We start from the raw sequence: 13810 nt of genomic DNA on the forward strand, positions 1-13810 counted from the left end.
TCATTGTCATGAATATTCATATGAGCAGGAGCTCAGTGCAGATGAATTATCAGTTTTAATATTCTTCTCTTTTGAATTTTTAAAACAGAGTTTAAAATCAGTTCAAGATTCATTTGATCATTATAAATCTGACTATTTCTAAGTCTTTTTAAAGCAGCTTGACTATCAGAGAATATTTATATCTCTTTCAAACTATTTTCTCTTTTATGAGATTTTATTTTAACAAGTTTGAAAGCTTTCACTATTATAAATAGTTCAGTATCAAAGACTTCAGTTTCACAGTCTAAATTTCAGAAACCTGAGATAAAATTGATATTATCTTCAGTATAAGCAATATCTGTGTCTAATCTATTCAAATTCTCATTTTTTGAGTCATCTGAGTAAATCTGAATAGAGTCTTTTATATTGATTGTAAAGATTCTCTTCAAATGCTATTCATATTCTCTCTCTTTAGATAGTTCACTTATTTGCAAGTCTATGAGAGATTCAAGCTTTTCTCTTTACTAAAGTCTTCTTATAAAGTTCATTTTATTAGATACATGACTTACTGAGATCTATAGTATCTGATCAGAACTGTTAATTTCTAAGTACTTTCTGAATAAGAATCTATCAAGTTCTCAAGATTATATACTATTTATCAACTGTCTATTACTCTGAGACTGATAATATATCAGAATAAATAATTCAGACTGTAAAGAACTATTTTTATAAGTTCTATAATTATTTATAAGATAATTGATATGATCTTCTTCTACACATAGAGATTATTATTAATAATTAAGATGTCATTTTAACAGATATAAGCTCATTCTATCTTATACACAGTGATTATATGAAAATGTTGAATCTTCTAAAGATTATACATTTCACACTGAACTCTCACAGTCTGATTTAAATTACTCATAATATAGTAATAAAGCTTTGAGATATCTGTAAGTGAGCAGAAGTCTTTATAATAAGTATTAAATAAGATTAAGAAAATCAAATCAATGTTCACTGAAATCTTATTAAGTAATATAAGATAGAAGATTTTGTGATTCAAAGATTGCTTAAGCCAGTGTACGATTACAGGCGTACGCCGGCTTCTTATATACAGTACACTAAATTAATTAGTGACTGCTATAGCCCCTTTTACATTCATAAGCAATTTCAGAAGTGTAAGCATGTTGTCACGCTCCCGGCCGCGCCAAGGCCCCGTTGCGGTTCCACACGGCCCATTGCTTCCATGCGGATGATTCCATCTATCCCGCAGGCCGTTCGAACCGGTTTCCAACCATTCTATGACATCATTCGGATATATCATAGGAAGATCTGATTGATGAATATGAGAACCCTGGTTCTATACAAGGTCAGCAGATTACTCTTTCTTAACAGTGAGATGCCACTGAGGTATCACTCTGACTATTCTTACTCATGAAATGAAAGAAGAGTATCTGCTCATTGTCTATATAGAATAGCTAGATACTGGCTTCTCATTAAAGAAGTCAGTAATTCATTTTTCTTCTACTGAAATATATACAAGAGTTACTATATTTCTTATATAATTTTCATAGTATACTAAGTATCATTCATATCTGTGATATTCTTATAATAATTCTGTAGTCTATGAGCTCACTACTTAAGTAAGATAGTCAAGCTCACTCATACAGCTTCTTAAATAACTATCTCTATATAATACTACTGACTAGTCATCACTTCAGTTATATTATGTTATAATTCAAATCACTCAATCTGATTATAAGTCTGAATCAGCTGAGCTCTAACAGACTAATATAGTCTTATACACCTGCACTGAGACTGATCTGTTCTTACTCTCTGAGAAAAACTTCACATTATCTTCTAGAGTATGTATATCTCTACTCTGACAGAAATCTGAGATTTCTGAATCTGCTGTATACTTTGATATAAGTTCTTCAACTGCTCTACTACTGTTACAGTCTCTACACATCTACATCTATTATAAAGATAGAGAGATTAAGATCAGAGATTCTCTGAGTTATAAGAGAAATATATTATCTGAATTTTATAGCTTTACTCATACTCTTGAATGAAAATTCTGCCTTAATTCAAGTCAGTTTAATACTCATGAGATATAAGTAATATACACTGTCAATCTTCTTGAAGACATCTCTGCAACTACTTGAGTTATTAAGAAGAGAGAGCTTGAGTATATTAATACTGTTATAACTTGAGAAGAATTCAAAGACTTTCTACTAAATTAAATCAAAGATCACTGTAATTACAGCTTTACAGTGATACAGTAGTTCAACTTATTATATTAATAAGATAATAAGAATTCTTCTGATTTCAATATAAGATTTGAAGAATATTGAGAGAAATTGACTAATGATTTGAATCAATTAAAGATACAGCTTTATCTCATAAAACTGACTTATAAGATGCAGATAATGATATTATAGTATCAGAGTTTATTAATTAATTATACTGAGCTTGTTAACTTGACTTTCTGAATCTATTTAAATAATCAATACTCTGAGAAAAAGACTAACAAGATCTCTTCTAAGTAATTAATAACAGAATCTAAACAGTACTGTGACAGCTCTAGTACAGAGAAAGTAAAGAAGAATTTCAAGTATTTCAATTCATCACTCACTGTAAAGAAATATTAAAAAAGATTTAATAAAGATCTCTATTTCAACTGTGAAGCTGATGATCACTATACTAGTAATTATAAGAAGTTAAAGAAGACAAGAAACTGAGAAGATATCTTTTTAAAATTAACTTCACTTCTGACAAATGTATCTGTGAAAGATAAAGAAGAGAAAGAATAAAGAATTGATAATTCTCACATCTCTGAGTTCATGTTATAACCATAATAAATACTCTGAATGAGAAGATACTAGTGAGCTGTCTACTTGACTTCAGAGTAGATATTAACTTCATATTCTATTTCTTTTTTTTGATAAAGAGTTGAAAGAAGATAGATCTATCAGATTATATGAAATTTACTAATGAAATAAAATATCATTATTTTAGCATAATTCAAATAAAGTATGTGATTACAGACTCAGAAGAAACCTTTAAGAAGAACAGTCTGCTTCTTCACATAGTTAATATTATAGATGAGAACATCATTCTAAGTCTTCTGTGATTGAGAGAAAATAACTCTCTCATTAACTGAGTTACTCAGATATGATGATACTGTCTTACTGATAAAGATTATTATTATTATTATTCTTCAATTATAGATGTATACAGTCAGAGACTATGACATCTACCTGAGAACTAAAAGTTCTCAGGGTTTTTCCTATATCTATAAAGTTAACTATTATACATTTAACAATTTCAGATATGCAAAATCAGAAAATTCCAGCTCAGAATACAAAAACTGTTTACAAATTACAGTATTTTAACATCTTCTGATACTTTGAAACCTTTTGACAATATCATGACAAAAGAAAAGAGAACACAGTCTTAAAGATAGACACATTAAATAGATAGATAGAAAAGAATAGAAAGAAAAAAGTAAAGTAAAATAAAGAGAGACTGTAATAAAACAAATTATCAAAAGATAGTATATAGCTGTTTTAACAGACTATATCTGATCAATTTCCTCCTCTTCATATTCAGATATTTCTGAATGCAGTCATTTTCTTATAGCTGCTTGAGTTTCTGATAGAAAGTCTATTAAGTATTTAATTCCTGTCTCAGTTGAGAATAAGAATCTCATATTTAATTGATTTAGATTATACTTCTCTTTCAATCTGACTCTGAGACTATTGTATAATGCACAGTGTATTATAATATACTCAGAATTCTCATTTACATTACAGAATAAGCATTCTATTAAATCAAATCTATCATCAAATCTTTGTATATAAGATTTGAAATAGTCATATTCTAGTTTCAGCTGTATTATAGATGAGAATACTTTCTTTTTATATTTAATTGAAAAAGATTTTCACTTGAGTTTTGTTTCAAATCTTGAATAATATATACTCTTCTTTTATTTCTATCAGCTTTCATTTCACTTATCTAAATAAGATTCTTTTATTTTTCTCTTTATAAAAGATCAGAATATAATTTTTTGAATAGATCTGTTTAGTTCTGAATCTTTTTTTACAGCTGAATCAGTCAATTCATTGTCATGAATATTCATATGACTAGAAACTCAGTGCAGATGAATTATCAGCTTTGATATTCTTCTCTTTTGAATTTTTAAAACAGAGTTTAAGATCAGTTCAAGATTCATTTAATTATTATAAATCTGACTATTTCTAAGTCTTTTTAAAGCAGCTTGACTATCAGAGAATATTCATATCTCTTTCAAACTATTTTCTCTTTTATGAGTTTTTATTTCAATAAGTTTGAAAGTGTTCACTATTGTAAATAGTTCAGTGTCAAAGACTTCAGATTCACAGTCTAAATTTCAGAAATCTGAGATAAAATTAATAATATCTTCAGTATAAGCAATGTCTGTGTCTAATCTATTCAAATTCTTGTTTTTTGAGTCATCTGAATAAATCAAAATAGAGTCTTTTATATTGATTGTAGAAATTCTCTTCAAATGCTGTTCATATTCTTTCTCTTTAGATAGTTCACTTATTTATAAGTCTATAAGAGATTAAAGCTTTTCTCTTCAGAGAGATAACTTCTCATGATTAACTTTTTCAATATTTAAAGAAGAAAATTAATTTTTAATCAGTGAGCATAGTCTGTACAGTTAAGAAGACATTTTTTTTGAAGAATTATTTTCATTTTAATCAAGAAATCTATTTCAATTCAGTTCATTTTCAGAGTTAATTGATAGAAATGAAGAAGAGACTCTTTCTCTGATTATATGATTTAAGCTCATCTTTATAACTCTCAAAGCATAGTTCATACAGATCTTTTCAAATCTAATAGCAGGACAGAGAATTGAAGCTTCAATTTTTATTACTTTAATAGAAGATGATTTGAATGCTCTCAGAATTCTTCTCAAAGCTCTGTTTTGCAGACTCTGAAAGAGTTCAGTGAAATCTTCTTGATTATTTCATCAAACTTAAACTTCATAATCAGCTACTGAGATAATACAGGCTATATATAACTGTCTCATAGCCTGGAAGAATAGATCTCTCTCTGTATTTGATAGTCTGATAATATTATTCAATAGTCTTTCTGCCTTGACAGTTCTTTGTTAAATATGATATTTAAAATTCAACTTAAAGTTTAATCATACTTCTAATCATTTGATATTTAAACTGGGTTTAATCTCTCTATTTAAAAGAGATAGAGATAGTTCTTTCTCATTGAATCAAGAAAAGAAATCAATTAACTCAGTTTTATTCATATCAAATTGAATTTGATTAATATCTGCTCTAACAAAGATTTTCTTTGCAGCTTTCTCAATCACTTTCAAATTCTCTTTGATAGTTTTTAAGCTGTAAACTAGATCAATATCATCTACATAACTCAGAGATCGCACTATTTTCATATTTCTATCTTTGAATAGATATGCAGTGTATATTGCAAATAAAATGAGTGAGATTGAAGATTCTTACGGTACTTCTATTTGATACAGAGATTTCTTATTGAGATAATCATTGAATTTCTTCATATTGACATTGTTGAGTTGCATGTATATCAGCTATTTATTATTATTGTAATTCTAACATTGCTCAGAGTCACTGTAATATCACATCTATACTCATGTTTGAGAGTTCTCTCATATTATTGTTAGATATGATTATATTAATTATTAAATATGTGATATCTGTGAAATTGAAAGAAGTGTAATCATATGAATATCTCATATATCTGTAGTGTCAGAACTCTTGAGTCTTTCACTGATATTCTCTTTGTAAGATCTGCCCCGGTGGCTGAATGGTTAATACGGCCACCTGGTAGCGCCTTGGTGTGGGAAACCAAGGCGCGTGGGTTCGAAACCCGCAGGGGATACATTAAATCCGGAACTCAAGCACCTCAGGTTTCTAATAAATACAGAGGTGTACAAATCACTTCAATGAATCGCTCTATGTTCCTGGGCTGGGAAGTTATTATCGCATGTATCTAATTGTCACTCCTTTGTATTTTCCTATGTTCTTGTTATCTTGGCGTGGTCTCAACACCTGTATTTCCTCCTGTATAACCAACACTTGACCTGTATTTAACATCACGCAAGGACTCATCATAAGCTCCGCTTGTATATGAGTATAATGGAAGAATAATAATAATAATAATAATCTTTGTAAGATCTTGTTACAGAGTCAGAGTGACTGATAAGCAAGCTTCTATTCAAGAACTCAGTGTCTGCTTAACTGTTTGACTGTTTCTCTATTTCTTACATGTCATTATGTGTTCAGATATCTCAGTGAATAATTATTTCTAATGAGAAGATTATACATGAATAATCATTTCTAATAAGAAGATGATGAACATTTCTCTGATATAAGAGGTCTACACTGAATAGATTGATATAATATATAGATCTTATATAATAAAGAGAAAAACATTAAAGAAGAAAAAGAAAGAGAAAGTATGAGAATCAGCAATTAAAGTAAATATTTATACATATTTATAGTGACTGAGAATTGAAGTGTACGCGTTTATACGCGTTTATAGTGGCTGAGAATCAGCAATTGAGAATGAGTGAGAATCAGAGTGATAGAAATCTGTGAAGTGTAACAGAATAGTCTTATATGAATAATTAGACGCAGCCCGTCACACTCATATAATATTTTTATATTACAGTTGAATTACATGATTATAAAACATCATTAACTTTTTGTATGAGAAGATTAGATTGTTGAAGTGATTTCATTGATTAATGTAATACATCTCTCTATTATATACACAAAGTACATAATAAATTACCAGATTGAGAAATTATCCTAAGATTCAATAATAATAATATTAATATATTAACAAAGAATCTATTATTATTTCACAATTAAATCTGCTATTACTACTACTGCTTTTATTTCACAATTAAATCTGTCATCACTACTACTGCTTTCATTTTACAATCAAATCTGTCATCACTACTACTGCTTTCATTTGATAATCAAATCTGCTATCACTACTACTGCTTTCATTTCACAATCAAATCTGCCATCACTACTACTCTTATTTCACATTCAAATCTGTCACTGTCTGCTCTCATTTCTCATTCAAATTGTCTTCTAATTCATCTCTCTCTTCATTCATTCTTAATCTCCCCGCAAAATACTTCTTCAATGTTGATGAAGAACAGTCAAATCACTCAGAGACTTGATTATCATGAAGGCAGGTTATTACATTAGTGAGTAAGCAAGTTATCATATAACAAGCTGTCACTGAAGTGCTTTGAACCTGATGAGTAGAAGTAAATGAGTTCCATGTTCAATAATGTGAAATTAATTCAAATTCATGCTTAACTGACACCTGGTTCTCTGTTATTGTCTTGTTGAATTCCTTTTGCTCAGCAGTTAACTGATCTTCTCTATGTTTTTTATACATCTTCATTGTTGCTGAAGAACCTGTATATGCAGAATCTCTGAATAGATATAGTTATTCTGCTTCTGAAATATTGACAGCATTAAATAGAGCTTTTACTTCTGATTCTATTTGACTTTCATGCCAGAGAAATCAATCACCACAGCTGCTAATAACTGGGTCATAGATTGAGAATAGCAATTCATCAGAAGTCATTATTTCTTGATATTTGAATTCATGAGTATGCTTATGACCTGAATATGCAAGATGTTAATTCTCTGTAGACTGGCAGATCTGCTGCAGAGTTTCATCAATATAATTTCATATTAGATCTCCACCTTCTTGAGCATCAATATGCTGACAATATTACTGTAATTTTGGCACAGTAAGATGAGTTGAATCTCAGTGAAGAAAATTCTTGAATTGATCTCTAAGATGAATAACTACATTTAAAAAGACACTATTCACAAAGCTTGTTGATCATTCAAAAAGATCTATGACATTCTCATATTGATTGAGAAATGTCAAATGATCAAGAAGAATGTAAAATGCCAGTTCATCAGATAAATTATAGCAATATTTCCATTCAATCTGATCAAGCTGCATGTAGAGTATAATTTGATGAATCTCATTCTTGATGAACTGGAATTTGAATACTATTCACTCGTCAGGTATATTTTCAAGATTGAAATCAAAACAGGCGTATGAAACAGGTGGCTGATATTGATATGAAAGACCTCACTTTTTATTATTATTGAAGTTCAAAATAACTGTACAAGCGACAGCGGCGGTGACAGCAGTGGCAGTGGCAGCTGCAGCTGCTGCAATCTCATCTTCAACATTCAAATTCATTTAATAATAATAATATTATTATTATTATTGTGATGATGAGATTATTATTATTATTATTATTATTATGACACACACTCTGCAGAGTTATTAATAATTAGTGTCAATTACAGTTATGAATTATTATTATATTCATTACTCAGCATACAAGAGGTTTTCAATTAGATGAATACAATATTTACAAGGCCTACGCCACGGCAGCGCTGAATCATGACATCTATGCCTATACAGAAAGGCCGTGTGTACTAAATATTTCATACGACTTGGCGCTGCAGAATCCCTCTAATATAAGAAACTCAATTATATATGACACAGACAATTTCTTCATTATCACATTGTTCAAGTTTTTGATTAATGATTTAACATTGAAGTGTTTACTATTATCAGTGAATGTAGATCTGTCAACATGTGAAGATTCTATGTAAATGAAAACAAATATCAGCATCTGTGTCTATGTAAAATTGTGTCAGAAAACATGATTAGAAGCTCACTGAGAAGAAAAACAGTTGAGAATGTATAAGAAGATAAAGAAGATGTGTTATTCATGATAATATATTCTGATAATTATTAGAAGAAAACAAGTTCTGATCATATTTCACAATAAATTATACTTACTGCTAACAAACTGCTTAGTATAAGTACTATGATGACACTTGTTATGAGAACAGAGAATCATTGTCAGAAATATGTACAATGTAATAGATGAATCAATAGAAGATGTTGAATAGAAGAAGAAGAGATAGAAATCTTGAATAAGATGATAATGTTTAATAATAATAATGATGAAGAAGATGATTGAAGAATAAAAAAAGTTAGTAAATAAGTGATATAATATAGTGAAAGTTTCTTTGTAAGAGTGTATGCAGAATACTAGCTGAATCAGAAATAGACTACACTATTACAAGCACTAGTAACACATCAATCTGCATAAAGCTAGAGTATATGTTATGATCAAATGAGTGTGACTGAATCTGATGAGAGAGAATGTGATTCAGAAGAATGTATAACTGTTAAATAATAACACAGCTGCTTCTGAATATATGTAATGTGACGGAACCGAAGTGGTGACTAGTTAGCAGCGTCATATAGAGATAGTTGTTTGAGAAGTCATATAAGTGAGCTTGACTATCTTGCTTGAGTAGTGAGCTCATAGACTACAGAGTTATTGTGAGAATATCACAGATATGATACTTAGTATACTATGAAGATTATATAAGAAACACAGTAACTCTTGTATATGTTTCAGTAGAAGAAAAACAAATTACTGACTTCTTTAATAAGAAGCCAGTATCTAGCTATTCTATATAGATAATAAGCAGATACTCTTCTTTCATTTTATGAGTGAGAATAGCTGAAGTGATACCTCAGTAGTATCTCACTACTAAGAAAGAGTAATCTACTGATCTTGTATAGAAGTAAGATGCTTATATTTATTAATCAGATCTTTCTATGATATATCTGAATGATGTCATAGAATGATTGAAAACTGACTTGAATAGTCTGTGAAATGAATGAAATCATTCATATAAAAGCAATGAGCTGTGTGAAACTGTAACAGAGTCTTGATATAGCTAACAGTATAATAATATTCTTCTCTTTAAGAGCATAGTTCTGATACTCTCAAGATTACTGAATTAGAAGTTATCTTTATTATATAGTAACAGTTATTAACTGATTGAGAGCACATGTGCTGTATATAATACAAAGAAATAGATGAGTTTTTCTGCTAACTGTATAGATCTTCTTTTCTCATCTCTGTTCAAATTAAACACATGATAAGTGAGTTTCTTATATATCAATTTGAAATGTGAAAAATGTAGTTAATAAGTGACTTGTAGATCTTCTATCCTATTTCATTCTATGTATGAAATTCTCTACAAAAGTGATGTATTTTAGAGACAAAGCTAACAGTAATAATAGAATTTTTCAAAAAGATTCTTTCTCTCTTATAATATATTTTTCTTTCCTTTCTCTCAATTGTAATAGTGAGTGTATAAGAGTATCATTCTTGAAAGACAATAAAGAGCTTATTCTGATATTTTCTAGTGATCAAATATCTTTATGATGTGGCTGCAGTCTCTGTGACTGTCAAGAAAGCCAGATTGAAGGCAGAGACAGCAGTGTTAACAAGTCATAGAAGCACTGCTCTCATTGTCACATCTTCTTCTTCTTCTGCATCTCTTACAGCTGCAGCAGTAGTAGTCACATCTTGCAGTGAGATGTCATCTCTTCTGCTGATTAATTCATCTGTGTCTGATTCTTTCTCTGCTCTCTCTGTCACTGTCACAATATTATCCCCTCTCTCAGTCAACACAGTGATGTATGACCCTGTGTGATTATTCAGAGAGAATCTCAGAGAGAGCTTAATTTCAGAGATAGTGACTCTAAGAAGCTCAATTTGTAGTTTCTCTTCTGTGACATGTTTAAGCTCTGTTTAAAATACTGCTGAGTTGAGTCTGCAGAGTTCTGCAGTTTTTTTGTCTTCTCTCTGTGAAAAGGCTTCAGTACAGTCTCTGACTGACACTGTTACATGTCTGCACTATACTAAGCAGCTGCAGAAAGAGAGAATCTTATGCACTTATCTCTTCTCTCACTTCTGTTATTTTCATTACATCTGCAACAACAACTTCTGTCTCTCTGTAAGTATTATTTCACAGAAAGATGTTATATTAACTCTGATAAGAAGCTCAGATACTCAAGTAGTACAGAGTAAGAGTCTCAGAGCTCTAAGTATTAGTAAATTCTGTTAAGACTGAGAAGGTTTCTTCTACTTATCTGTAAAAGAAGGTGAAAGCATGAGTCTCTGAGATGAAAAAACATCTCAGAATGACTGACTTTAAGAAGAGATCAGCTGACACTGCTGTTAAAAGCATCATAGATATAAATTACTGATTAAAGAGAATCTCACTTCAATTGAAGCAGATAACTGAGATGCTTTATAAATTAATAAGTTAATAACTTTATGTATCTCTCATACTCTTCTGCAGCACTGCAGTGCTAACTTCTCAGCAGATAAAGATATCAGTATCAGAGACTTCAATGATGAAGAATGAGTTTGATGAGAGTGTGATTATTAATAAGTAGACTCTGATTCTCTTTTTACTTTTTTAACAGACTGCAGCTCTATTAAAATAGTAGCATGTAAGAAATCCCGCTCCTCGCGGATCCTTTACCCCTATTCCTATCTCTCGCGTAATCAATAGGGCTAGCGGCCCTTGGCTACACACAACTATATAGACTGGAGTTCGTGAATACTATTCACAACTCAGCTTGAATGCTATTATACACTTGACCCCTACATTTATCTTTCTATCATGAACACTTCTAGTAGTTAACAGTACATATCACATCAAGCTGCAAACACCTGAATAATCACCTGTAAGCACTTATTCTTACATTTCAAGCTCAGTCAGTCAGCAACCACCTGTTATGACTGAAAGAACTAGAAACTCATGTGCTTCAATCCCTGCGAACTCTACTGCAGGCACCCAGGAGCAGCCACCCGAATCATGAATAACCCCCATGAAAGAAGTCTCAGAGGACTTACCAATCACTTGCAGAACACCATTCTCTGCATCTGTGACAGGGGAACTCTTCAAACTCATGAATGAACCAATCTCAGTGAAGAACATTCTTGAGCATCTTCTGCAGAATCAAGCTATTTTTCTACAAGAAATGCTTACTGTCTGCAAACACTCTCAAACTGAGTCTCTAGACATGATCTTCAGAGACACCTGCAAATCAAAAAGAAACTTTCTCAAGCTGTGACCACTTAAGACCACCTATCAAATCACAATCTATAAAAGCTTTTGCAAGTTTGTATTTGAAATTAACTCACAAACCCAGCTGTGTGACATGAAAGATGAAGAAGCTATCATCTACATGATGACAGACCTCTATTACACTGAAGTCAAGAACTGGCTGAATCATCTAGAGAATGATCATGAGAGATCTCAATGATCTGTTCTCAAGACCTATCTAGAGAATAAGTTGAGAGACTCTGTGAGCTGAACAGAGAACACCTGAGCTGTGATCATCAATATTAGGAAAAGAGGTGAGAAATCTGATGAAGACTACTCACAGTGCTTCATGAAATTGTGACATGAATTGAGACCTGTGGAAACAGGGCCCTGAAACAAGACCTGAATGATAATGTTCATGAAGAGACTGAATAAAGATATGCAGAACAAGCTCATTGAGTAAGACTCTAAGTTCTTGACTCTGAAGAAACTGATGACTCTCATTCATCACTTGCAGATCACTGTGAGAGTCACAGACCTGTAGAGAGTGAATCATCAATCAGTCTCATAAGAGCTAGAACAACAGAGAACAGATTTATCAGGAAAAGATGACAAGACACAGAGAGATTCATATCTGACTGCTGAGCAGAGAGAGAGAGCTTCACAAGCTCTCATGAATAGAGTGTACAACAGAGAGACTAAGGAAAAGAGACTCTGCTTCATCTATTCTAAATCAGAACATCTTCATGTAAACTGTCCAGACAAATCAAAATAGGAATTTGAGAAGTTGCAGACAGAGTCAGCAACAGCCTTCTTAAGAGTCTTGAAGCTGACATCTGAATCTGTTACTCTCTTAATGAAAATACTTGCTCACAGAGAGAGACTGCACTGCAGTACTGCTGCTCTGCAAGCATGAAAAGCATTGATGAACTCAGGATCCCAGGTCACTGTGATGTTCTTAAAGCTCACAGAGTAAATGAGCTGAAAGATGAAGACTGAGAATCTGCTCTTGTAACAAGCAGAGTGTGAGAACTCAGACCTGAGAACTGAGAGACTCACAAGAATCATCTTTGAATTGCAAGATCTCTCTGAAATCTGGAGAAGATTTATGAAAACTGTGATTATCATGAACATCACAGATGACATGTATTTGAGACTTGCATGACTTCAAAGACACAATTCACACATAGCTGTTCATGAGTCAGGTTTATACTTCTGATCAGTGTTGACAGACTTACTCACAGAGATAGAAGTAGTTGATGCTGCAGAGTTGATTAGAGAAGACAAGCTCATCTATATGATGACTTTGTAAGTGTCTGAGGACCTTGTGATCATGAAAACTAAGCTTCAGATATCAGAGAAATACTGAGATCTCACAGAGATATTCAGCTCAGCTAAGACAGCTGAGCTTTCTTCTCACTGCAAGAAGAATCTGGCAATAGATTTGATAGAAGGACAGAAACCCTTCTGAGAATCAATCTATAAGCTCTTTCATCATGAGACAGAGGCCTTGCAGACCTATGTGAAGAAGAATCTGAAGAATAACTTTATCTGATCTTCACAGACCTCCGCAGGAGCCTCTGTGATGTTCATGAAGAAGAAGGATGAAGATCTCAGATTGTGTGTAGACTATCATGACCTGAACTTCAAGATAATAAAGAGCTGCTACTCTCTGCCTCTGATTGAGAATGTGATCAACTGTCTCACAGAAGCTGTTATATTCACATAACTGAATGTAATCAATGCATATGCACAGCTGTGAATACAGTCTGAGAATGAATGAAAGACTGTCTTTAGAACTGCACTGG

At 31.7% G+C, this 13810-nt stretch overlaps 1 pseudogene across 1 annotated transcript; it reads left to right on the forward strand.

The window, feature by feature from the left end:
• Window positions 1–5809: 5809 nt before the first annotated feature.
• On the forward strand, window positions 5810–5898 carry BDBG_17315 (annotated as a pseudogene). Its single transcript has one exon. The product of its transcript is annotated as a tRNA-OTHER (tRNA).
• The last annotated feature ends 7912 nt before the right edge of the window (window positions 5899–13810 follow it).

The sequence above is a fragment of the Blastomyces gilchristii genome (assembly GCF_000003855.2).
Source record: "Blastomyces gilchristii SLH14081 genomic scaffold supercont1.12, whole genome shotgun sequence".
In the NCBI taxonomy this organism is placed as follows: Eukaryota; Fungi; Ascomycota; class Eurotiomycetes; order Onygenales; family Ajellomycetaceae; genus Blastomyces; species Blastomyces gilchristii.